Raw genomic sequence first — 27,841 nt, forward strand, 5'->3', positions numbered from 1 at the left:
CATCTCTTAAAGATTTACGAACACAGTGCGAGCATCATACACATCTATTTCTTTAGTCAAGATCACAGGACAACCAAATGTTTTCTAAGCAAACTTACACAATTCTTTTCTTTACCTAGAGGCATGCTGTAAACTATAATCTTGAGATGCTTGAGTGTTGTATTGTCTTGCTTCAATCCTGCTATATATATAGAAGAATACCCCACACAATAGTCAGATGAATAAAATCTTTGACATGTAAAGTATTTTCTTAACAGGATTATTTTAGCCAACTAAAATAATCTTTTTATAAGTAAATCTTCATAACGAAATCTTTCTTAATTTGAGAAAATAATATTTTCTGAACAAATAAACATCAGTTATGAAGAAGATCCCACAAAATAACCAACAAAAACTCCCTCTTGGGACCTGCTTCCATTATTTGTTTAATCATGCACAAAAGACAGTAGTTGGTCCAACGATCTTAATCATTAATAGATAATAGTATTGTAAACAAAAGATAAATTAAATAACCAACTGAATAACTGCTGCAACATAGACAGATAATGTGCAACTCAAAATTAGTTTGACAAAAGAAATTCTTCTGTATAACTTCATCCCCCTTGAATGCAGACAAATAATTAGTAAGCTGGAGCAGACCTAGAAGACTCGGAAGATTCAAACAAAGTCTAAACAACATGGATAACAGTATCAACAGCCACACATCTGCTAGTAAGACCAACAATCAATTCATTTAAATCAAGAAATACCACACTAAGAGACCGTGATTCATCAAACAGAAGTTGCAGTAATCGAGAGGCTAGTTCAGAAGGAAGATGAAGACAAAATTAGGAAATGTTCAAATGTGTAACATTCTGAGAACCAGCTCTAGGAGGACGAAACACTGAAGGAAGATCAGGCACATGCAATCCCTGAAATAATTTATAACTGAGAGAAATGGTACGAGGGGTAGGTCCTTGGATATCCTCATGAGTAGTACCTTTGGATGTTGAGAGAGTAAAAATGCACAGAGTAATTGAGGAAAACAAATAGGGATATTTACCCCAAAAGTATCAACATGGCGTAGCACATGCTGAAAAATAAAACCTCCAACATCAATTTTTTATCCAGTACCAATTAAAAACAGAAGATTAGCCAAAATAATAGAAATTGTAAAATGATAAATAGTAGGATGCCAGTTTGTAATGACTATCTCATGTATAATAGTATATTTGATACTCAGTTTTATTAGAGGAAAATGTCTATAAGACTACCATTAACAAACTAAACCACCAGAAAGTTCCAACGCAAGTTGCTGAGGAAGTGGTAAAGCGACAGAATAATCAACAGGTTAGGAATGCTTTAAGAACTAATTGATAAGAGCAGGCAAAATTTCAAAGCAGTTACTCTGAACATGTACCTTTTGGTATTCAGGGGAGCCATGATCATTAAGGTCAACAGGTAGATTAACTATAAATTCTCGAATAAACTTCGGATAAAAGGGCCCGACATCTGTGATTGTGGGCAATAGACCTGCAGCAGTAATAAGATTAAAAATGGTCTTACTCGAGCGATGTTGATTAGAGATGATAGCTTCATCCGCAATCCACTGCTTTACAAAAAATTTCCACTTATGCATACAATCTTTCGAATGAAACTCAGCAAAAAAATCACCAATAGAGTCACCAGACGAACGAGGAACTTAAGAGGAAGAAGAAAACTTGCTAGAGGGAGAAATACCTAGATTGGATGAAGGTGAACCAAATAGTTTGTTGTACAACTCTTCTACGCTTTTTCAGTCAGGAGGATTTTAACATTTTGTCTGTGACAAGACTCTTGATAGGAGTGGCAGATGCAAAGGTAGTGGCTTTTTGTTTGAGCACATCAACTAAAATAACATCGTCTTTATCTGAAGACATAGGTTCAGCCGCAACATTGTCTTCGAACTCGAAATTAGAGATGATTACCCTGGGTTTACGTTGAGTGGCAGGTCTACTAGAGGTAGAAGAAGATACCTAAGAGACAGTAGTCGTAGTGCATTTTGATGGAGTTTTGAGATGTCTTAAGGCAGGAGTAGTAGTAGATTGAGCATGCAGAACCTCAGTAGATTTTAAGGAAGAAGATGCAGATGAGAGTTCATTTGCACGATGTAAACTTTGATAGGGATGTCAAGCCGAAATCATCTTGAACCTTTCAATTTGGAAGTAGGGTTTGCTGATGAAGATGGTGTCAACATTGAGGGAAACTGTGGTTGATAGTAGGATTTTCTGTTGGTGACCATGTTGAAATTCTTTCGTTCAAATAGCAGTCATGAAGGAGAACGAAACGTCTTCACAGGAAAAAAGACAGGTGAAGATCAAGCTTACTGCGCCCTGCAATTCAAATTTAAACCATTTTATTGCGAGCCAGATAATGGTAAAGAGGTCTGATAGAAAATAGGACCAAGCTTGATATAAATGTTAGTGAGTTGCTATTTATTAAAAGCACACACACTAAGCCTAGCCCAAAGTTTTTTCAAATAGATTAACTTCCAAAGGTTTTGTTAGTATATCGACAAGTTAAATAGAATTACGAACATGTTCAAGAGATATTTCTTTATTTTCAACAAGTTCTCTTAAAAAGTGAAGGCGAATATCAATATGTTTCGTCTGGTTGTGTTGCACAGGATTTTTTGATATATTTATAGAACTTATGTTGTCACAATATAGTACCATGGTATCTTTAGGAATATTGTATTCTGACAACATCTGTTTCATCCATAACAATTGTGTACAACTGCTACCAGCTGCTATGTATTCAACTTCCGCAGTAGATAAAGAGATGCTATTTTGTTTCTTACTAAACAAGGCTATTAAATTATTACCTAGAAAGAAGAACCCTCCAGAGGTACTTTTACGATCTTCAGTACATCTTGTCTAATCAGCATCACAGTATCCTGCTAAAACAAAAGTTGTGTCAAATGAATACCATAGATCAAAGTATAAAGTTCCAACAGTATATTTCAAAATACGTTTGGCTCATTTGAGATGAGACATCCTTGGATCAACTTGGTATCTGGCACAGACACCAACTTAGAATGCTATATCAGGCCTGCTAGTAGTGAGATACAAGAGACTGCCTATAATGCTGCGGTAAAGGATTTCATCAACTTTTTCTCCTGAATTGTCTTTAGATAGTTTGAATTGAGTTGCAGCTGGAGTACATTTTACTTTAGCCTTTTCAAGACCAAACTTCTTTACCAGATTCTTTGCATATTTTTCATGTGAGATGAAAATCTCTATATCACATTGAATAATTTGAAATGCAAGAAAGAAGGACAATTCGCCTACCATACCCATTTCAAATTCAATATTCATTTGATCAACCAAGGAATTTATAACAGACTGAAATTGGCCTCCAAATATGATGTCGTCAACATATACTTAAGCTACAATGAATTTATTACCATATTTTTTGATAAACTTAGTCTTGTCTGTACCTCATCAGGTAAAGCCTTGAGAAGATAGAAAGATTGACAGGCGGTCATACCACACACGTGGAGCTTGTTTGAGTCTATAGAGAGCCTTATGCAGTTTGTACACATGATTAGAATACACTGGATCAATGAATCCTTTGGGTTGAGCAACATATACTTCTTCATATATATAGCCATTTAGGAATGTACTTTTTACATCCATTTGAAATAGTTTAATTTTCCAAACACACGCCAGGCGTAACAGTAGTCGGATTGTCTCCAATCAAGCAACTGGTGCAATGGTCTCTTCAAAGTCTATTCCTTCGATTTGAGCATAGCCTTGGTCTACAAGACGAGCCTTGTTTCTTGAAACTATTGAGTTTTATGTCCTAAAACTCATAGATAGTAAATATACTCCATTAATCGTTATTAATAAAGTGTTATTATTATAATTTCAATAAGTGTTATTGATTTTATTATTAGTTTTGTCTTAATAACCTAAATCCAATAAACTAACATCCTAAGTTGTTTGATGAGTCTTGAATAGTATGTAGAGACAAACAAGGATCAATGTTCAAGATTAGCTTAAAGGGTCTATGGTATAGGGATAAGACTAGGTACCTTATCGTAGTGACACTATGCATACGACTCAGTTTGTATTTGATACAAAAGCAATGATCCAATGTGTTTGTGTAGATGACATGCAAGTGAGGGTATCCTATGCAATAAGTTTGCATAAGATCGGACTGCAAAATAGTAACCACTAGATGTAACTCCGTTAACTAGTTAGGTTTCTATTTCATTAGAATGACCTAGGTAACTTAGTCTTAATCCTGAGTGTATGATGAACTCCTGTTTGCAAGGGGTTCTCCTTTGATTTGTATGGGTGAGAGTGACCAGATTGCCGACTCAATATGCTTATCATTTTAGGGATAAGACCAAGTGGAGAGCTGAGAACTTAATCACACAAGATGGAATTCACTCCTTCCAAACATTAGGGTAAGTAGATAAGTGTTCTCTTAAATAGTGTCTTCAGGACTTGAACAAAGGGTCTTACCCTCTCTATGGTATGAGAGGGATTTCTGTTTAGTGGTTGGACCATAAGCAGGTTGTTCATTATAGAAACACTGGTATTTAAGGACTAGAAGTAACCTAGGGGTAAAACAATAATTTAACCCAGTTGGTGTTATGAACACTTGTGAAGGACAAACTTATTGGTATTGGTCTATATTCGTGGACACAGAAATATATCTGTAGTGAAAAGAGTTCAGCTGTGAGTCTTTAGTGGAGTGTACACACAGTTAACGAATATTTATTAATGTAATTAATGAGTTTAGCTAATTAATCTCATATCGTTACAGCTTCTGATCTTTAGGTCCATTAAGTCCCCTTCCTAACTCGTAAAGAGTAATGAGATTTATTTATATTGGTTGTAGTTTGAAATATTCAAATCTACTTTGGGAATTAATATAATGTATATTGATACATTATAATATAAAGTTTATAATATAAAGTTTATAATATAAAGTTTATATTTTAATTAGACTTTATTATATAAATTTAATTTTGGATATGATTCAAAATTAATTTATGAGAGAATAAAGTATTTGAATGAGTTCAAATATTAATTTAATATGAATTAGATTTATATTAAAATTATAGGTTAAAATTTGTGTATATGATACATATTAAAACTGTAGGTTATGAGAGAAATTTATATTTAAATATGATTCAAATTTGAATTAAATTAAATATAAGATATTTAATTTAGTAATTAATTAATTAGAGAATTAATTAATAATTTAGCTTAATTCTATTTAATTAAATTAAATTTAATTAAATTAATTAAATTAAAACTATAGGTTCCGTGAGAGATATTCATTTAAATATGATTTAAATGAAATATTAATTAAATATGATTTAATTAATTAATTTAATATTTTTATTAAATTAATAGGGAACTTGGGTGGTTTTCCCACATTTCTTGATTCCCTCTAACTTCCCTCTTCTTCACCTGAAGAAGAGGGAGTTATACGCAATTCATAGAAGATTTCTGCAATGCGAATTCTGTCATTTATCTCTTTGAAAGACATTTCTTCTTTGTAAAAAAAAAATCTCTCCCAATTGGTTTCTACAAACCATCTCAATCCAGAGAATATGAAGGTTTTCAAGTGGTGGTGTTCCCCAATTTGAAGTTTTGTAGATATAGAGAATCAACAATTGTAAGTTTCCCCTTTTTTGTTTTTCTATTTGTTTTTTAATTCACTATGCTTAGCCATAGAAATTAGTTTTGTAATTTCTTTTGCCAATGTATTGGTATTTTTTAGGTTCTCAATTAAATTGAGTTAAGGTCTCTGTAATTATTCCGCTCTACAAAGGGCTTTCATCCCTTCAGTAACATCTCTGATCTTATTTTTAAAGATCCATTTTGTCCCTACTACATTGGCATTTGATGGTCGAGGAGTTAGTTCCCAGACTTGGTTACATTTAAATTGGAGAAGCTCCTCTTGCATAGCTTTTACCCACTGTTGATCTTTCAATGCTTCAATAACATTTGTGGGTTCTATGTTGAAACACACATTTGCAATTATTTTAGCATAGCCAAGTCTGTCTTTCTTTATGGTAGTGACTCCACTGTTTAAATCACCAATGATGCTGCTGGAAGGATGATTCTTGAGAACATGTCAGAGGGATGTGACTGAAGCCTTAAAGAATTAGTTTTTGTAGACTCTGCTTCTTTGATTGGTGTTTGACAGTCAGTTATAGATACATCAGATGAGTCACTGGTGTCATTATGTTGACTACCTGTATTATTGGGAACATCAAAAATTTTGAAGATTTCAATATAATTATCTTTTTCTTTCGTTAGATCATCAGTGTCATTTACCATCACATTAATGTATTCAACAACAGTTCTAGTGCATTTGTTATAAACTCTGTATGCTCTACTCTTGATATTGTACCCTAAAAAGATTCCTTCATCTAACTTAGAGTCCCACTTTTGGTGATACTCTTTGTCGTTGAGTATATGACATTTGCTGCCAACAATATGAAAGTATTTGACGTTTGGTTTCTTCCTTTCCAAAGTTGATAGTTTATAAATTTAGTACCGGGATGGAGAGAGATTCTATTATAAATGTGATAGGTTGTATTGACTGCTTTAGCTCAGAAATGCATTGGAAGTGACTTGACATGAATCATTGCATGCACCATTTCCTGAAGAGTTCTATTCTTTCTTTCCGCAACTCCATTTTGTTGAGAAGTCAATGGAGCGAAGAATTCATGAAAAATACCTTCAGATTGATAGAATTCACAGAACATTGAGTTTTAAAATTCACGTTCGTGATCGCTTCTGATTCTTTGTACTTTCTTGTCTTGCTCACGTTGAAGTTGTAGGCACAGTGAACAAAATATTTTAATGAGTCAGATTTGTCTCTAAGGAATCTAACCTAAGTATATCTGGAAAACTTCATCAACTACTACTAGTACATATTTTTTACCTCCCAAACTTTCTACTTGCATAGGACGCATTAGGTCCATATGTAGTAGTTCCAAAACATGACTAGCTCTGCTTTGTTCGCCACTTTTATGCATATGTTTAATTTGTTTTCCTGCTGGGTATTGAGAGCAGAATTTGAAGGAATTATGTTTTAGCATCGATACTCCTTGAATGGCTTTTGTTTTCAAGGTTTTACATAGTTTTGATATGCTAATATGTCCGAGACGTTTTTGCCATAACATAGTTTCATCAGATATAGACAGATTACAAGCTAGTTTTTCAGGTTTACTATTCCAGTGATAGCAATTGTCTGAGAGACGTGTACCTGTCATGATAATGTTCTGTTTAGAATCACGTACTTCACATTTTTCTTTTGAAAATCGAACATGGAGTCCTTGGTTGCACAATTGACTGATCATAATGAGATTTGCAAATAGACCGTCTACTAGTCTAACTTCTTTGAGTGGAGGTGCTCTTGGATGATTAATCTGTCCTTTTCCAATTACTTTCCCTGTTGCACCATCTCCAAATGTGACTTCTTTGGTCTGGCTTTCTGTCCGTTCTAAAAAATGTAGAGAGTTTCCTATCATGTGCTTTGAGCATCCATTGTCGAAGTACCAATCACCAGCATTTGATGTATATACAATAGTAAGCATAATGTTTGTAGTTGGAATGGATTTCTCCTCTTTTTATTTTTCCATACCTTCTTAGCATAGGTGTGAGTAGTCGAATTCAATCTATTTCTACCGTGAAGTTTGTAGCAGTAAGGTCTGATATGTCAAGGTTTACCGCAGTGATGACAAATCCAGTTTTCTAAATTCTTGTTTGTTTCTTTCGAATTAATTTTTGTGATTTTTACATTTTTCGAGATGCTATCACTATTTACTTTTTCTGAGGCACAAACAAATACCGTGGATTTCATCTTTGAGGATTCTCCTTCTGGTAGACAATGCCCTTTTTGTCATTCTTCACCTTTTCTTTGCTAAGAATTTCGTCAAGAGTACTAGTCCTTGAAGACAACATTCCAATAGGTTTATTAAGAGTATCATATTCTTTTTTAGCATTTTTTAGTTCATCTTTTAACTTTAAGATTTGCTCCATCAGTTGTAGGTTATCTTTGGTAAGGATCATAATCCGTTTCTATTGTCAATTTAGGACTTTTTGATCTTCTTTCCACATGGATAGCACTTCTTCTAGATCTGAATGTGTAGTCTTCGATGCATTTATTTCAGTAATTTCAGTGGGTTCTTCTGTGGGATTATTTGTTAGACTGCTTACAAGAGCTCTTCCGAAACTTTCACAATCACTATCTATTGGGCATTTTTTTTGCATTTTAGATAGGTGGCACGTTTAGCTTGAAAGTGTCCAAAACTTTAACATTCATGACATTTTATACTTCTATCAATTTGACTAGAATTTCGATCATTATCTCTCTGTCTCGAGGAATTGAATGAGTTTGAGAACCCTGCAACCAAATTATTGTTATTAGTAAAGTCTTTATTTCGTTGGGAGTTTAGTCCTCCAGATCTTTTATAGAATATTCTTTTGAATTTTGAAAAGCGTTTAGATAACAGGGCCATGGTTTCGGCCAAGTTTTCATCTTGACTATATTTTGAGGAAACATTTGTAGTTTCTTCATTTATTCCCTGAAAAGCAACACTATTTTTCTTTTTAAACATATTATTGTCAAGAGATAATTCAAATATTCTCCAGAAGTCAAACAATTCATCAAGTCTCATTGTGGTTATGTCATGTGCTTCTTCTATGGTAGCAACTAAATAAATAATTGATTTAAAGTTATGCTATCAACATTTATATATATCATTTAGAAATTAAAAGTTCAATCTATGATAGATTCATGAACAATAAATTGACATATTTCCATGATGTTATTAATAGAAGGCATGACTCATAACTGATATCAGCATAGAAGCTATCATTGATAGCATAAAAGGAAGGAAAGTCAAGGAGAAGGAAATTGAAGAGCAAAATTGAAATTTGTAAAAAAATTTAACACATGACCGATCAAAAGTTACCTTATTTGCAAATATTGTTTCCTATAGATTTTATTTATTTTATAAATTGTGCTATTTTGTGTGATTTTCCTATTTATATGTGTAATAATAAAGGAAATTTTCATAAATATAACAAACTACTAAAAGATTTATGGTTCGTGTAATAAAGCCCAAGAAGTTAGCCATATTTTAAATATTTCAGGTTTGCTCTTTCATCTTCCTTCCCCTTTTTGTTGTGATTTCTTTCTATCGTTTTTCTTCATTTCCTCTTCTCTTTTATCCGCTGTGATTTCTTTCCATCGTCTTTCTTCGTTTTTTTTACGTCGTTTAAATTTGGGTAACCAAATCCAATTTCTTTCCATCGTCTTTCTTCTTTTTCTACGTTGTTTAGATTTGGGTAGTGAAATCTAAAAGAATGTGTATAAAGAATCTTGAAAAAAATCGTTTAGATTGAAGTAGCAAAATCTAAACCCTCGTGTAAAAAAAATAAACGATCCTATAAATAATCGTGTACCAAAATAATTAAAAATAATCGTTTAGCAACGATTGTGTACCAAAGAATCTTGAAAAAATAAACGATTGTGTAAACAAATCATTTAGATTTGGAGTAGTCAAATCTAAACGATCAAATCTAAACGACCAAATCTAAACGAATGTGTAGTCAAATCTAAACGATCATGTAACAAAATTAAACGATAAAAATGAAAAAAAAATCGTTTAGATTTGACTATCTAAATCTAAATGACCAAATCTAAACGATCGTGTACCAAACAATAGCCTAATCTAAACGATCGTGTACTAAATATCGCAATAAAAATTTTAAAAAATCAATTTTAATCTCTAAAGTTCCATGAAAGTAATAATATTTTAGTACATGAACTTTTATTTATAAAGATTTAGTTTATGTTCCTTCAATTTTGAAACAATTTGAAATTTAGTTATTGTAATTAAAATCTTTTATCATAGAAATTAGGTTTAAAATTTAATGACATTTTTTTTGGAAATACAAACTTAATATTTTAAAAATAAATATAAATACTACATAAAATAATAAAAATTGACATGTAGTATTAAATATATGTATATATGAAAAGATATCTGAGAGGGAAAGAAAAACAGGAAAGAGAAGTGAGAACTAAAATAAGAAAGATCCTGAAAATCTTGAAATATTTGAAAAGAGAGTAGTTTGGGTTCCAAATAAGGTGATATTTCACTTTCAAAGGCATCCATCCTTGGTTTTGGATTAAGCTATAAGTATAATATAATAATATAATAGAGCTTTTCTTTCTATTGACAACAACATATTAATACTATACAAAACCAATCCCTAGGAATTATAACTCCCACCTGCCATCCCAAGCAAATATCATTCTGTTCGGGGTATTGGCCGCTACATTTCCAACTATTCATCATCCTAAAAATTATCTTTTTTAATCGTACCATCATAGTATATAATCACGATTTTGTTTTTTATATACAATCTTCTCCAAGGTAAATCTTGAGTTTTACGATAGTTTCTCAACATTTTTCTCATCATGAAATTCTTAAACAGGTAAAAAACATCTATTTTTTAAAACAAAACTAAATATGAAATCTAAATTTTAGATTTTGTCATCCCAACAAATGATATTCGATAGTTTATATACATCTATTACTTTATGGTATATTGTCATTTGAAATGTTAAGAGAGAAGAAAATATAATATATACCATTTAAATCTATAACAAAATTGAAATTGAAATTAGTATCTATTTACTTCTTTAAATTATGAAATAAACACCGTTAGTTTATGAGATTCATAAGTCAATCTTAAAGGTATACCTCAACTATTTTGATTGTTAATTGACCTAACAAAAAGTTGACACCGATGCTTTTCAAGCATTAATGACATATCAATTCTCTCTCATTTCTTGTCCACAAATCTTTTTCTTTGATTGCCTCTTCTCCTTAAATATATTTGACACGAAAAATTGTCATTCTTAATTACGATCTACCACTCCTATTTACTCATTGTATTGTCATCTCAAAAGAAGGAGGTGGAGGAAAATGGATAATATAGATATACATAGATGTGTCAAGGTTTAAATTACCAATGCGTTTGAACACTATTAAATGATAGAATCTACTCAAAACTCTCACATTCGAAATTTAGCATATGCTCTCATTGCATCACCAAAATAATTTATGTAATCTTCCCTCCTTCAAATTTGTGTTGTTTTTTGTTTGTCCAATAAACACAATCGCAAATCTATGAAGGGGTTGAGGACATGTGCCCTCGGAGGGTTAAGTTTCAGTTTTTATTACTATATTGTTTTTCCTTAAAATTAAAGAGTTATATATATGTGTATATATATATATGTTGATTTGCTAAAGCAGCTGCATATATGAAGTGCCAGGTTTTGCCTCTCAATCCAAGGCCTAAGGTGCAATAATTTATTTTTCTCCCATGTACTCCTACATCCGCCACTTACAAACTTACGCATCGTGATATGCTCAACACATGAAAAGCGATCATGGTAGTAGGTTTTAGAGAGAAGATAAAAGAGCGAGAGAAAAAGTGAGGAGAGTAAAATATTGAATACGGGAATGAAAAAAATACAAATTAATTAGCAATCCAACATGTCATCACTTCTTTAAGAATCAATATATTTCAACTCTTTTGTGAATTATCTATCAAGACAATTAGCAACCAGATTAGGTTAGGATAACTTAAAAGATACTTTTAAAACATAACAAATTACGTATCATCGTAGAAATTTCAAGAACTAAATAAACATTTACTCTAGCTCAATTATTAAAAAGCTATTTTATCAACCCAATACGAACTTACTAACATTAAATTTGTACACTAATGGTTAAAATTTGATTCTATCACTTCATAACGATTAAAAAGAGTAAAAGTGTGAAAGCATCCTAAAGGTGTTGGTTCGATTTATTTTCCCTTTTCCCTTTTTCCTTCCAATCTAATGTTTAATAAATTTATAGATTAAAGAAAATGAAAGATTTGACATACTGTATATTTCTTTCTTCTTCTTTGAAATTTGATCCAATCAATCATGGAAATTGACCAATTGAAAAGAAAACAAATAGTCCCAGTTGCCAATACTACTATTAGAAGGAAAATTCAACTTTTGCATTTTAATTTTAATTTTGTATATTAATTTGGAATGAAATTTCAAATTCATTAAATTGAACGCAAAATTTGGAAAAGGAGCAAAATATTAAAACTAATTTACAAGATATAACAAAAATCCATCTAATTTTTATACAGCCTCATTTAATTTTTTTGTTATATTTTATAAATTTTAATACTTCATTTTTTTATCCACAATTCCCCTATTTGTTTATTATAATTTCAATAATTGAATTATATATAATGAAATTTATCTCCAAAATAAATGTAATATCCTCAGAAGGATTGAAGATGGATTCACAAAAGATTGAAGCTATCGAAAGTTAGGAACGTCCTAAGACAATCTCTAAAGTTTGAAGTTTTCTCGATTTGGCAAGTTACTATAGGCTTTTTGTTGAAGGATTCTCCAAGATAGATCTTCAGACGATAAGATTTGAATGGACGAAAGAATGTGAAAAGAGTCACTACAAGAAATCGGCGTGTTCCTGACTCACCAAATAGCATCGAAAGAAAAAAAGTCAGAACAGACACTTTTCCTCAACGCCAATTTGCACACTTTGGGAAAAGGCGAACACATTATTTTATTATTGACTTGTCCCGACGTCATTAGTGATTTGTTGGAAATGTTTCTAGCTATTTTCGACAAATCACCAGTGGCGTCGAAAATAGGGGGACCTCCCGTTTTTCGTGCTGCGTCGTGAGTTCCCCTATAAAAAATATGTTTCAATTATGTGAAACACAGAACCGAAACGAAGAGAAGAGAAAGAGAGATCATTTAATGAAAACAAAAAGAATGAGAAGATTTTGTCGTCGCCACCATTCCCCTTGCCATCGTGACCCTACCGCCGTGCCTCTTCTGCCGTCTACTGCCGCTCATCCCTATTGAGGTAAGTTTAAAACCCTAAACCCTTAAATGTTAGTTTAGGTTAGGTTCGTTTAATTAGTTTAGTTTTTTGTTTTTTAAAATTAGTTTTAGGATATTAATGGTGAATAAGTTTTAGGATATTTTTTAGGAATAGACTTTGGTTTTTGAAGTTGAAATTTTGAATGTGGGTTGAAAATTTGAGGTGGAGGAGGTTTAATTGAATATTTAAAGGGGGTAGGTTGGAAATTAGGGGGAGGTCATTGAAAACTTTATAATGGTGAAGACTATTATTGTTTTAAAAATTATGTAATTTGTGACTGAGATTCATTTTGGCTATCTGCAGTTATGGTAACCTTTAGTTCAATTTTAGTTTTTTTATTTCTTAGTAGTTTTGAAATCATTTGTTGATGATTTAGGACGACTATCCTGTAGTTGTGGTAGGATCTTTTATGCCAACTTAGTTTTGAATTTGTTAGTATTTCTGAGGGTTTGAAGATGTGATAGGGTAGCTTGTAAAGTAACGTTGTTGGAAGAGGTAGGTAGTATGCGAAGATTGAAGTTGTTTGTGGTCAATTAAGTTGTGGTGGCTATCCTGCAGTATGGTAGCCTCTGTAGTTTAAAGTTAGCTTTAGTGAAAAGTTTGGGAGATTATTATTGCTTATTATAAGGAGTAATTTTAGGGTGTGAGGGGAGGAATATACTTCTAATCAAACCTATTTATGTTTTAAGGGCTTCAACGATAGAAAAGGATTGGATGAAACTTAGGAATAAGTTTTCCATTGAATATAGAGAAGGAGTGGTCCAATTTTTAGATGTTGCCAAGTTTCACGTCGATAATTATGAACGAACAAGGTATCCATGCAAGAGATGTATGAACTCAAATTGGAACTCATTAGAGGGTATGGAACGATATCTACTTACTATTAGAATATCTCCGTACTACACAGAATGAGTTTATCGTGAAGAGCCGGTTAGCTTGAATAGAGGTACAGAAAAATTTGATGAAGGAACTAGTAGTAGTCACTTTCATGAAAAAGGTGATATGTTTCGTATACTCAATGATTTACAAGCTCCGATTGAGCATGAAGAGGAAACAGAGGAAGGTCACTTGACAGAAGAAATGCCGAGGAATATTAGGGTAGATATAGAACAAGATACAACAAACATATTTCATGATTTATTGAATGAAGTACGTAATGAGTCGTATCCCAGTTGTTTAGAATTTTCCTCCTTGAACTTTTTGGTTAAGTTGATGCACGTCAAGGATTTCAATGGTTGGAGTAACAAGTCCTTCGACATGTTGTTAGAATTCTTAATAGCAGTGTTTCCAATGTGCAGTAGTACTACTTCTAGTTCATTTTGTGAAGCCAAACGAAAACTTCGTGACTTGGGTTTGGGATACGAGACTATTCACGCGTGCAAGTATGATTGTGTATTGTACTGGAAAGAGTTTGCCAATTTTCAACATTGTCCTACATGTGGTGAGGCTCAGTACAAGGTTAATCATAATAAAGGGAAAAAAATTCCACATAAGGTATTGCGCCACTTTCCGTTGGTACCGAGATTACAATGCTTGTTTATCTCGTAAGGAAATCAATGTTTATCTTCAACCATGAATTGAGGAACTGAAAGAGTTGTGGAATTTTGGGGTGCATACGTATGATTCTCTTACCGATCAATTCTTTTAGTTATGAGTAAACATCCTTCAATAAAAGATAAGAAAAGAAATAGAGCTTTTGATTGTACAAAGAGAAGTATTTTTTTAACTTCCTTACTATTTGAAACTATTTTTACGTCATAAACTTGACGTAATACATATTTAGAAGAATGTTTTGTGCTAATTTGGTTCGTACCTGGTTGAATATCAAAGGAAAAACCAAGGATACCACGAATGCTCGGTTGGACCTATAAGATTTGAAGATAAGAAAGGATTTACACCTTATAGAAGTAGGTAATCGATTGGTCAAGCCACACGCAAGCTACATGTTGAATAGTAGCGAGCAAGTTCAATTTTACAAGTTCTTCTAATTAGTTAAGTTTCTCAATGGATTTGTTTCTAATATTTCTTGATGTGTGAATGAAAGAGGGGAAAATATAAGGTCTCAAAACACACGACTATCATGTTTTATTACACCGACTGCTACCTATTGGTATTTGAGCATTCTTACCAAAAACATGTACATCGCTATTACTGAAACTATATAGTTTTTCCGTGACTTGTGCGTGAGAATGATAAAAGTAAGTGATTTGGAGAGATTGCAAGCACATATCATAATCATAATTTTTAAGTTGGAGAGAATACTTTTACTTGCCTTCTTCAGCTTATGGTACACCTTGTCGTTCACTTACCATATGAAATCAAGATTGCTGGTTTTGTTTCTTACAATTGGATGTATCCTATTGAAAGAAGTCTACGCACTTTGAAATAATATGTTTGAAACAAAGCACGTCATGAGGGCTCTATTGCAGAAGGATATTTGATGAATGAATCGAGTAACTTTTTTTCGTGTTGCATAAATGGTATTGAGACTGGATTCACTAGATATGAGCCAAATGATGATACCATTTCAGATGACGAGGTGGTTGGTGAGTTCAAAATTTTCAAGCAGAAAGTACGACCATTAAGTGCGTTAAGTCTTTGAACTCTATCATAGAAAGAGAAATGCCTCTTCCATTGATACATCCTCAACAATATACAAAATATCAGAGTATCGTAAGTAAGCATTTCTTACCTTCGTATTTCTTAGGTATAGTTGTTGAGTATTTGTTATACATCGTTGTTACACAAATTAAACTGATAATCTCCCCATCAAGAAAGATTTGAGGTTAATACGTCGACAGGCTCAAAACGCTACTAATTTGTGCAAAAGACATTAACGGGGATTTCCTTAATGGTTCTGAAATTAGGTATATAGCGTGCACGTATTTGATAGCTGACATGTACGCACTAACGTATTTGAACGTGAATATATATAATCATTGCCACATGGATTTCAGTTTATAAAATTGCGTGAGGCTGAAAATCTATTTCACGATTTCTTCTCACTTACGATGGGACCATCACTTGACGTTCAGTGTTATAATGGATTTGTTGTGAGTGGGGTGAGATTTCACACGACATAATGTGATTCCCGGTGTACTACACAAAACAGTGGAGTGATGGTAATCAGTGAAAGCAATGCCAGTGGAAGTGACAACAACAATTTCTACGATGTTCTGGATGAAGTGTCGCACATTCAATATTCGATGGAAAGAAGTGTTTGGCTATTTAAGTGTTTGTGATATTACACCAATAGAAACAAAATCCCAAGGGTACATGTTGAATTAGGATATACAGCTATCAAAACGTCTTTTTTTTTTGTTTGTCGAGGAACCGATCATTCTTGCCACGCAGACACATCAAGTATTTTACCTTGAAGACCCAAAAAATGGTAGTAATTGGAAAGTTGTCCAAGTTGCCCAGAAAAGGCATATATGGGACACGCCCGAAGTAGACGATGTTGAGAATGAGCAACTGAATGTACTCAAAATCGTAGTTGGCCATCGAGTGGATGAACACATTGAGGATGACACTCTATACAGGACTGACGTTAATCCTACAATCGTTGAAAGATCGGTTGTGCATCATATTACTGAAGACTTCATAGACAATGGGGATGAATAATTGTCACATCAAAGCAGATCAATTGACAACGAATGATAGTGATGAACCACATATCCACATATTTAATTAGTTTATATTTTTAAACTGAGTAGGTATTCGTATTTACTTAATGAATGTTTGTTTTCTATGTCAACAGGTACTATGTCATCATTTTCAAGTAGTTTCTAGGAGACAGATCAAATGTTCCTCAAGTTTGGCGATGATTTAAATAATACTGCGGGAGGATCGTCCTCGGTGGGTGATAATTCAAGTGAGTCTCTTAGTACATTAACTTTTAATTATTTGAACTTGATTCTCATATGAATTTTTTGGTTTATTTAGTAGAAATTACTCAACCATCTTAGACTCCTAGGAGACGTGCATAGTCTCGACTTCTAAAGTTGGAGAGGTACGTCCATGCCAATGACAGGATTTCCACGTCCATAGCCCATGTTCGGTTCAGCCAGGCCATTGTCGTGTGTGTAAGGAAAACATTTCCAGTCTGCTTCCTTGGGTGGATGAACGTTGGAAGAGAATACATTGAGGTCGTCAAGGGCGACCTACAGGTACGTGCAATACACAACTCTGTTTTCATTTGAAACATATTTAAGTTAACCAAGCTAATGTGTGGTTTTCTATAATATGTAGTACTTGTTCATGCTTGATTTCAACGATCGTGCAATTAATAGATTTGTTGAGCATCAAATGCTCACTAGTTTCAAGGAGTTCAGGAGAGACTGTCACAGATACTTCAAAAAGTATAGTGACCCTAAAGAGGCACGTGCCAACCTACCGCACATATTAGTGGGACGTATGAAAGATTGGTACTTTCTCTACGATCACTACATGAGTTGTACATTCCAGACGAGCCTTTATATTTTGTAATGGTTATTTCATTCAACTTTTTATATGTATAAGAAATAAATAATTGTTTTCATGCAAGAGCAATCACGGACAAACAAGGTTGCTAGACAAATGCAGCCTTACAATCATAGTAGCGGATCAAAGTCGTTTCTACAACGACCGCACGAGCTCGTTGAGTAACGAGGTTAGTCGATCGACCTTATGGAGTTATTTAGGCAAACACGCATTCAAGCTGACACATTCATATCGCAGGCCGCTGAGGATGCACATGTAAGTTATTCAAGCAATACTTTTATCTTATTTATGTCCTTTTTATTCGTGTTTTATTAACTTAATTATGAAATTTGTTGCTGATCCAGCCTACCCTAGAGGGTTCTCAGACATTCTTTAGGGACGAGATATGTGAGATTGTTTTGGGTAGATTATCGGGCTACTCAAAAGGTCTTGGTTAGGGACCCAAGCCCAATTCCCGCAAGACGGCCAGTGCTAGCAGTTCCTCAACCTCGTGTTTGCAATTTACAGAGCTCCAATTACTGGTTGATCTTGATAAAGCTAAATGAACGATTGGAGAACAGAGAAAGAAATCAGAGATGTTAGCTTCACAAGTGAAATAAATGCGGAAGCTTATAAAAAACATGAGTTAGGCATAAAGAGGACTCTGAACCCTTGTAGTACGTATATATGTTTCGATTATTAAGTTTTTAAACTACATTATTCAATGATGATATGCATATGTACTAAACTTAGGTATTTTTGTATCATTATAGGTCCCGTCGGTGTAGAATGGCGTATGTGGTTTGTTAGGAGACGTACGTAGTTTTTAGATTTCTATAGATTTTTTTTAACATTTACTATTTTCTTAGTCAATGTATTACCTTTTGAAATCGTAAACATACGAATTTGAACTTGAATTTGATATTTTATATAGTTGTTCACTAATTTATTGTTTATTTTGTATAATTTACTACTAAATAAATTGTACTAGAATTGAAAACAAATACTACAATTGAATAAAAAAACATTTCAGAAAAAATAAAAGAGATATATATTTAAATGATTTCCCCATGAATTAAAGACGTCGAGAATTAGGAATCCCTTTTGAAGCACTCCAAAAAGCATCGAGACCAATGATTTCGATGTTTCACTTGGACAACATTGGGGATGGTGTGTTTCAGACGTCCTTATAACGTTAGAAATGAAGACGTGTTGGGAGACATGCACTCCCGATGTCGTGTTGGTAACGCGTTGAGAATAGGTCTGCCGACACAGTTCTTTCAACTCTTTTCCTGACGTCTCCTTTTGCATTGGGAACTCATTTTCTGACATATTTTAAACCTTTTCCGATTTTTATTCGTTAAAAGTAGCCTGACTTGTTGTGAGTTTACAAGAGTTAAAATGCAGATTTACTATTGCACCCACTCTCGCATTACCTAAACCTAGAAAAGAGTTTGAGGTTTTCTGTGATGTGCCACATCAAGGTTTAGGATGCGTTTTAATAATGCAAGAAAGGAAAGTAATAACATACACATCAAGACAGTTGAAGTTGCATGAACGCAACTACCCAACGCATGAATTAGAATTGGCAGCTCTGTGTATGCACTAAAAATATGGAGATTTTACTTATTTGGAGAAAAGTGTAATATTTTCATTGATCATAAGAGTTTGAAATATATTTTCCATCAGAAATAGTTGAACTTGAGACAAAGGCCTTATATGGAGCTCATTAGGGACTATGACTGTACTATTGTCTATCGTTTTGGAAAGGTCAATGTTGTGACTGACGCATTGAGTAGAAATAATTCAAGTAAAAAAACAAAGGGAGAGTAACCTTGTTGAAAGATTGAAAGGATGCAAGGAAATTGTAGCCTCCTAATTTTGTCCAACCTTATTTAAAATTAATTCAATCGCTAGATTAATTTTTGTCTTAATTTGGCTAATTTTTAATTTTGTAATTAACCAACTTTTGTAAAAAACAAATCTTGTTTAACTACTTTTAAGGTTTTGTGGTCAATTTGGTTAGAGTAAATAAATCAATTAGTTAGACTAATTAAGTTAGGTGAAGAAATACTTTGTAACTTTTTGAAATTGGTTTTGGTTGTTAAAGGCTTCATGCTATTTGGAGATGGATGTCAAGGATAGTATTATTTCAAATCCAAAAAAAGAAAGAAAAAACTACTCAATTTAAGTATTTATCCATTTGAAGAAACTTTTTGGGCTATAAATAATCTCTTCTTCTTCATCCATGGGGATGACACAAGACAAAGAAAAAATCATGCCAAAAAACCCTAAAGATTTTTACAACCTTCACATCCCATCTTCTTCATCCAAACCTCTAACCTCCATAACCACTACTTCTCTTAGCCTTCATATCTTCTTAAAAGAAAACAAAAGATCTAAAACATCCATTTTGTTTTCTCTTCTAGCAAAACCTAAACCTTCATCTTTCTCTCAAAAGCTCTTTACAATACCAAAAATTCATCACACAAGAAAAACTTTAACTTAGTTGGAAGTGTATGGTATGGCTTAGTTCCCAATTATCTGTACTTTAAACAACAAGAGGGTTTAATGTTTTAGATTTTAACATTCTTTAATTTTTCTTTTTTTTTTTCAGTTATTGTTTGTCATGCCCCGCCCTAAAATGTCACTTTAGGCGGCTAAGTGGAGGTATGTCGCCTAGACATTCAATGCCCATCTCCCCGCAAGATAAGACGCGAAACACCTAGTAAGTAGAAATAATGTAACTATCAAATTTAAATGCGGAATAGGAACTCAAATGACACAATAGTATTTCATTGATATTTCAAATAACAAAGGACATTAAGTACTTGATACAAAGTCTCTTTTGAAAGACTTAAACAATATTTAGACTCTTGTCGCCTAGCTTTTATATTTTATGCGAGCTGATAGTGGTCACTACCAAGATGATGCGTTCACAAAGAAAAATATGGCAATCAAGGCTGAAAGTTCAATGCTTGATGTCCTTCGCTACATAGGAGGGGAATAAAACAAAACATTTGGAGGGTTAAATAAAAACGTATAGTGAGTGAGGTCTTTTCTCAATTCCTTTGATAAATCAAGGTTTGCCCTTAATGCGTTAAGTCTAATTTGCCAAATCATATGGCATGAATAATATAAAGTACTATAAATAAAACATTGAGTTCAAATCAAACCAAATCTCATGCGTTAGGCGATTAATAATATCTCAGTTTCATCAAATGTTTTTACAAATCTTATGGAAATTGTCCCTTTTAAATCATTCATCATAATTCATATCTCGTCATATGCATTTCGCGTATAACATAATTATCTCGCAGAATCATTATACATAATTAGTTACATCTCTGTACCATTTCTTCAGTTCAAGTGTTTATCGCACTCTTTTGCCAAGTTACATCTATGTGGAGTAGTCTGGATGCATTTAGAAAGTTTCATCAATTCCATTACGCATAACATATCTTCCAATGCCAAATCACACATCAAGAATGGAGAACCTTATCCCAGATCACACAACAAGGATATGACATCCCACACTAGGAATCACAAGAAGTGTGAGGCATTTTATCGTATAAGGTACAAAGATCATCATACTATAACATTTCAAATTTTATCGAAGCTCATGTATTCTCCATATACATCATTTCATCACATCATTCCAGTTCATAATAAGTCTAATTCATGTATAAGTTACATGCATTTTGAGATTTGGAAAACATAATAGAAATCATCTGGTCCATAATCTTAATAGAAACATTTTATAAGAAGAACCACTCACAATCATCAGTTAGCTAGTTCCTTCGCCAAGTTCCTAAGCTAAGGACTTCCTTGCAACTTCTCATTAAATACAAGCCTCTAAAAACTTTCGGAAATCTTGGAAATTTCCTTAATTCTTTCTTAGTTCAACACATGGTAAATAAGTAGCATAAAAAATGGTTGGGCTGCATCTATTTATAGGCCTCTCCGGTGAAACTGTTTAATGAAGGAATGATGACTTTTGTTGACGACGAGAATGGTTCAATCTCAGCACGCCATGTGTCTATGCAAAATCCTTATCTTGTTTTTGGATTGGACGGCAAGGTCAAATTAATTGTCGACCTACTGATGCAAGAGCTATGCCACTACTTCTAGGTAGAGCAAGCTCAAATACCCAACAATTCTCCTCGTCGTGTCGCATCTTTTCAATAAACTTTCTTTATCGCGCAACCTTCTTGCAAAATGCGAGATACTCTTGATGTTTGGTTTTATGTCTAAAGTTCATAGATAGTAAATGTAATCCATTGACCGTTATTAATAAAATATTATTATTATAATTTCAATAAGTGTTATTGATTATATTATTAGTTTTGTCTTAATAACATAAATCCAATAAACTAAAATCCTAAGTCGTTTGATGTGTCTTAAATAGTACGTAGAGACATACATGAATCAATGTTCGAGATACAACTTAAAAGGTCTATAGTATAGGGATTAGATTGAGTACTTTATCCTGGTAACATTATGGATACGACTCACTTTGTATTTGATACAAACATAATAATCTAACGAGTAGGTTACATGCGAGTGAGGGTATCCTATGCAATGAGTTTGCATAAGACTGGACCATGAAATAGTAACCACTAGATGTAACTCTGTTAACTAGTTAGGTTTCTATTTCATTAGGACGACCTAGGTAACTTAGTCTTAATCCTAAGTTTATTATGAACTATTGTTCGAAAGGAATTGTCCTTTGATTTGTATGGATGAGAATAGCCAGATTTTCGACTCAATATGCTTATCATTTTAGGGACAAGACCGAGTAGGGAGAAGGAAACATAATCATACAAGATGAAATTCACTCATTCTCTACTTTAGAAGATAAGTGTTCCCTTAAATGATACCTCTGAGACTTGAACAAAGGGCCCTACCCTCTCTATAGTATGAGAGGGATTTTTGTTTATTGATTGGATCATAAACATGTTGTTCATAAAATGAGCATTGATATTTAAGGATTAGAAGTAATTTAGGGGTAAAACGATAATTTGACCTAGCTGGTGTTACGAACATTTGTGAAGGACTAACTTATTGTTATTGGTCTATATCTGGGGGCATAGAAATATACCTTACAATGAGAAGAGTTCAGTTGTGAGTCTTTAGTGGAGTGTACACACATATGTAGCTTTTGATCTGTAGGTGTCCATTAGGTTCCTTTCCTAGCTTGTAAATGGTAAAGAGATTTATTTATATTGATTGTAATTTGAAATGTTCAATTTTACTTTGGGAATTAATATAATGTATGATGATACTTTATAATATAAATTTTATATTATTACTTAAACTTTATTATAAAAATTTAGGTTTGGATATAATTCAAAATTAATTTGTGGGAGATAAAATATTTGAATGAGTTCAAATATTAATTTGATTGGTGGGTAGTCAAATTTTCTCATATCCAACCCAATTGAAGCCCTTGATGAAAAATTAAGCCAAAGAAATAATGGGTTCGAACCCGCCAAACAATTTGGCCCGAGCCTGAGTCCACCAAGAAATGAGCCCAAGCCTAAGCCCAACAAGCAAATGTGTCAAAACCCTCATAAAGCCCATGGAAATTCTCTATAAATAGAGATCTTCCCATTCATTTGGAGATCTTTGGTTGAAGGAAGAATTGAAGATTCAAACTTCAAAAAGCTCTCAAGACGTGCAAGTTCTTATCAACATCGAGAACATCATCTTCTGAAAGATTGAAGACTTGGAAGATCAAACATTCCTTGAATTCCAAAATATTGAAGCACAAATAGACTTGCAACTACAACTTCCTAGAGATCGAAGATCAAAATGAAATTCTAGAGTAGTTAAACCAGAAAAACAACATTTTCATTACCATTCAACAAAAACCTTACATTTACAAGAATACAACGAAAGAAAAAAAAAAAGAATGGGGGCAAAAGGGGCAAAGTCAAAGTTTCCCCTTGGAGTTCTTATATTCTTCGCGTGTAGTCTCCCAACTCTTATGAACTGAAACTAAGGTCTCGATGGCTTCTTCGATGACAATAGAGATGTTTAATTGTCTATCTTCTTAAGATAGCTAGATTCATCTTCCTCAAAAAACTTCAAGTTTAAGTTAAAAGGCTTTAAACTCTTCATCGTTATAGGTGCGACTTCGCCTCCTCTTCAAAATATCGACCAATAAACTCTACTCCTCTGTAATGTGTTACCGCGAGAGGATCATCATCTTCATCTTCATACATGTGCTGCAGCTGAGAGGATAATCATCTTCATCTTCTCACATGTGTTGCAACCGAGAGGATCATCATCTCCATATTCGATGCAGTCGTAGTCGAGATAATCATCATGTGCATCTTCAGGACGATATAGTCGAGATGATCATCATCTCCATCTTCATCTTCAATGCAATCGCAGTCAATAAAATCATCATCTTCATCTTCAATGCAATCAGTCAAGATGATCATCATCTCCATCTTTAAGGTGGCACAGTCGGGATGATCATCATCTCCATCTTCATCTTCAATGCGATGGCATAGTCGAGACGATCATCTCCATCTTCAATGCGACATAGTCGAGATGATTATCTCCATTTTCAATGCAGCGTAGTCGAGACGATTATCTCCATCTTCAATACGGCGTAGTCGAGACGATTATCTCCATCTTCAATGCGGCGTAGTCGAGACGATCATCTCCATCTTCAATGCGGCGGAGTTGAGACGATCATCTCCACCTTCAATGTGGCACAGTCGAGACGATCATTTTCATCATCAACGTGGCACAGTTGAGACGATCATCTCCATCTTCAATGTGGTCAAGCATCTCCATCTTCAATATGGCGCAGTCAAGACAATCATCATCTTCATCTTCAAGTGGCGCTCCATCTCCAAGTTTCTCCAAGCGGCACTCCATCTCCAAGTTTGTTCAAGCCGCACTCCATCTCTAAGTTTGTTCAAGGACTTACTCATGTTTGCTTTAACACTAAGTTGAAAAAGAATGATGGGATAAGTTATTATTACAAAAAGGAAAAAAAATATTTAATGAGTAAAAAAAAGGTGTAAAAAAATTAAAGAATAAAAAAATTAATAATAAAAAATTGAAAGAAAAAATTATTTAAAAAAAAGAGAAAAGAAACTAAAAATGATGTAAAGGAAAACAAAAAAAGAATGAAAATGAGAAATATAAAAGTAATTAAAAAGAAAAGAAAGAAAAAAAAGAAGAAGAAAAAAGTTGAAAAGTAAAAATAAAATAAAATAAAATAAAGAAATTAATAAGAACGTTATATAAAAAGAGGAAATAAAAAAATAGTGAAAAGAAAAAAGAAAAAAACAAGTAAAAAAGGAGTTAGAAAAAGAAAAGTCATTAAAAATAAAAGAAACTGAAAAAAAAAACCTATGGAAAAGGAAAAGAAAAATCAGAAATGAAAATAAAAAAAAGGAAAGAGTAAAGAAAGGAAACTAAAAAAATAAAAGAAATATTAAAAGAAAGAAAATCTAATTCCATTTTATTTTCGCCCCAAACTCTTTTTTTTTTCTTTTCCTTTTCCCTTTTTCTCTCTCGCCACCATTCCTTTCATCTATTTGCCAACCTTTTAAACGAACGAGCGAAAAAAAAAAAGAAAGAAAGAAAAGACACAGAGGCTTACAAAAACGCTAACTCCAACTATTTTTTTTGTCCATCAAATTTTACCAATCTCGGCAGCCTTATGTTCTCCGAAATATGAACACTACAAGAAATCGGAGATCTTTTGACATAACCAAAGACGTCGGCAGAAACGACGTTGAGAATAACAGGCTCTCCCAACGCAAAAGGTAAGACGTCGGGAGAAAAAGATATTCCTGACGCATTAGGCTTAGCGTCGGGAATGACGTCGAAAAAGGTAGGTTATCCCAATGCACAATGCAAGCGTCGGGAAAAGTCGTCGAAAATAAGGCTAGATTAATTATGGCAAGCATGTATTCCCGATGCATCCCTTATGCGTCGGCAAAGTCCCGGGGACGGCGTCGAGTATAAGGCATTTTTTCGACGCCGTAAATGAGATCTCCTGATGTTTTCGTGCTACGTCGGGAGATCCCCTATAAATTCATTTCAGTTCTATGTTAAACAGAACCGAAACGAAGAACGAAAAGAAAGGGAAGGAAGAGAAAAGAAAGGGAGAAGGAGTTGTTATCGTCCGTCGCCGTTGCCGCCGTCCGTCGCCGTCCGCCGCTGTCTACCACCTTATAGGTAAGTTTAAATAAGTTAATTTTTAGATTTAGGATAGATAGTTTAGGGTTTTTTTAGAAAAATTGTTTTAGAATTTTGTTTTGGAATAGACTTTTTATTGTTAAATGTATATTTGTATAGAATGTGTGTAATGTTGAATTGTTAAATTGAAATTTGAAGGGGAGGGTTGAAGGGGTATTTGGGGAGGAAATTGGAGTTGAGAGAGCAATTTTAAAGTTGTATTTTTAAAATTCTGTAAAATCTGTACACAAAATGTTGTATTTTTTCTTTCCCTTTAGGAAAAACGAACAAGTTTGGAATGCTCTTACTCTTCATTTGGGAATGTAAAATATAATTTGAACTTGTGTTGGAAAGGGGAAATATGAGAACTTGTGTTCAATTAGTACAACCAATTCTTAGAACATTGTTGAATAGAGACTTGATTGAAACATTTTGAAAATTTTAAGAATGAGATTGAAGCTCTATGCTTTTAGATTAGTTAATGTGTATTGTCTTTGCCATTTTACCTCTAGGCTCTTGAATTGGATTCATTTTAGATTAGCATGTTTTGCACCAACAAAAACATTGTTGTTAGTAGAGAAAGAAGGCTATTTGAAAACAACAATAATATTCCGATGTGTTGTAGCGTTCAACTTGACGTTTTTAGAGTGTTTAGAGTTCTCAATCCAATCCAATAACTGATGAATCATGCTGTGCACATATACATAGCTTTGTTTCAACTCCAAGCTTTCTTTTAATTGTTTAAACCAACCACATTTAACTTGGCGGCAATTCGACACATATCAACATCAATTACATTAAAAGGAAAAAGCACTCTTAATTTTGTTTTTGAAGTTAGAAGAGAAAATGGGAAGTGTATAAATAGAGAATTAGAAGAAGCTACTAGACATATCAAAGCCTAGGAATTTATAGAAATGGAGAGGTTGATGATGATGATGAAGAGAGGTGTGTTTGTTATGATGATTGAATTTAACTAAATTATCAAACTTTTCCTTGCTTTAGTTTTGCTAGCTATTACTCGAGGTAAATTAGTTGCTACACTACTGACTTTTCGATTATGTAGATTTAAGACTACGTTCCATTGTTGATCATTGTACATTGTAGTTTTGATGTTGTAGATTTTAGGCTTTTCTCATGTGCTCAATTTATTTTTTGCTCAATTTATGCTCACTCATTCATATAGGTTTGTTTTAGAAATTTGAATTGCACTCTTCGGCTCTGTAGGAGAAGAATTGCGATATATGTGGCGTGGAGATCACTGACAATGGTGTGGCTGTCCATTTGCATCCTTTCAAGTGGAGCAATGCTTTTCAATGTAATTTTTTTTTTACAAATGATGATCACTGTGACTTGTTGATAGAAACTTCTCGCTTTCTTTGTTGGTGGAGTCAAGTTATAGTATATTTGTAAAAGACAAATATTATAAGTTTCATTTTGTGTATATTTGTAAAAGAAAAATATTATAAATGTGAATATTAAATTTTTTGTTGAATTTGTGTTTGTATTTCATAATTTCGTAATTTATTTCGAATTTTCCTTAATTTAATCGAAAACAAATGAAAATATTTTATGAAATAGAGACTCGATTGAAAAAAATTATAGGAAAATATTTTAGGAAAAAGATAAAAATTACATAATTAAAATAAAAAGTTACATATTAAAAATATTTCCCGACGCAATACAAACGTCGAAAATGGGGTTATTTTCGACGCATTACTGACGTCAGAAATTACGCCGTCGGGGATTCATTATTCCCGACGCATCAACAACATCAGAAAAAATGACGTCGGGAGAAGGATATTCTCGACGCCTTGTTGGTGACGCGTCGGGAAAAGTTCTTCCGACGCGTTTCTTCCGACGATCTTCCCGATGCACGATTTTACGTCGGGCATTGTTTTCCTGACGTATTTTTCACTATTCCCGACATTTTTGTTCGTTGTAGTGGAAGCAGAAAGAAAATATATTGAAAGAGAAGAAATACAAGAATGGAACAATGAGCATAAAAAATTAATAAGATGAAGAATTAGAAGAGATGATGAGAAACAAAGTGTTGATTTTGTTTTCAGCCATTCTTCTCTATTTATAGGGTATGGAACGTGACATATCTCAACCAAACTTTTCAACAAACTTGTTGAGATTGAATTTGATTAGGCAAATCTCAACCAATTCTTCTAATTAAATTCAAGA

Source organism: Cucumis melo, chromosome 3 (genome assembly GCF_025177605.1).
Source record: "Cucumis melo cultivar AY chromosome 3, USDA_Cmelo_AY_1.0, whole genome shotgun sequence".
Taxonomy (NCBI): Eukaryota; Viridiplantae; Streptophyta; class Magnoliopsida; order Cucurbitales; family Cucurbitaceae; genus Cucumis; species Cucumis melo.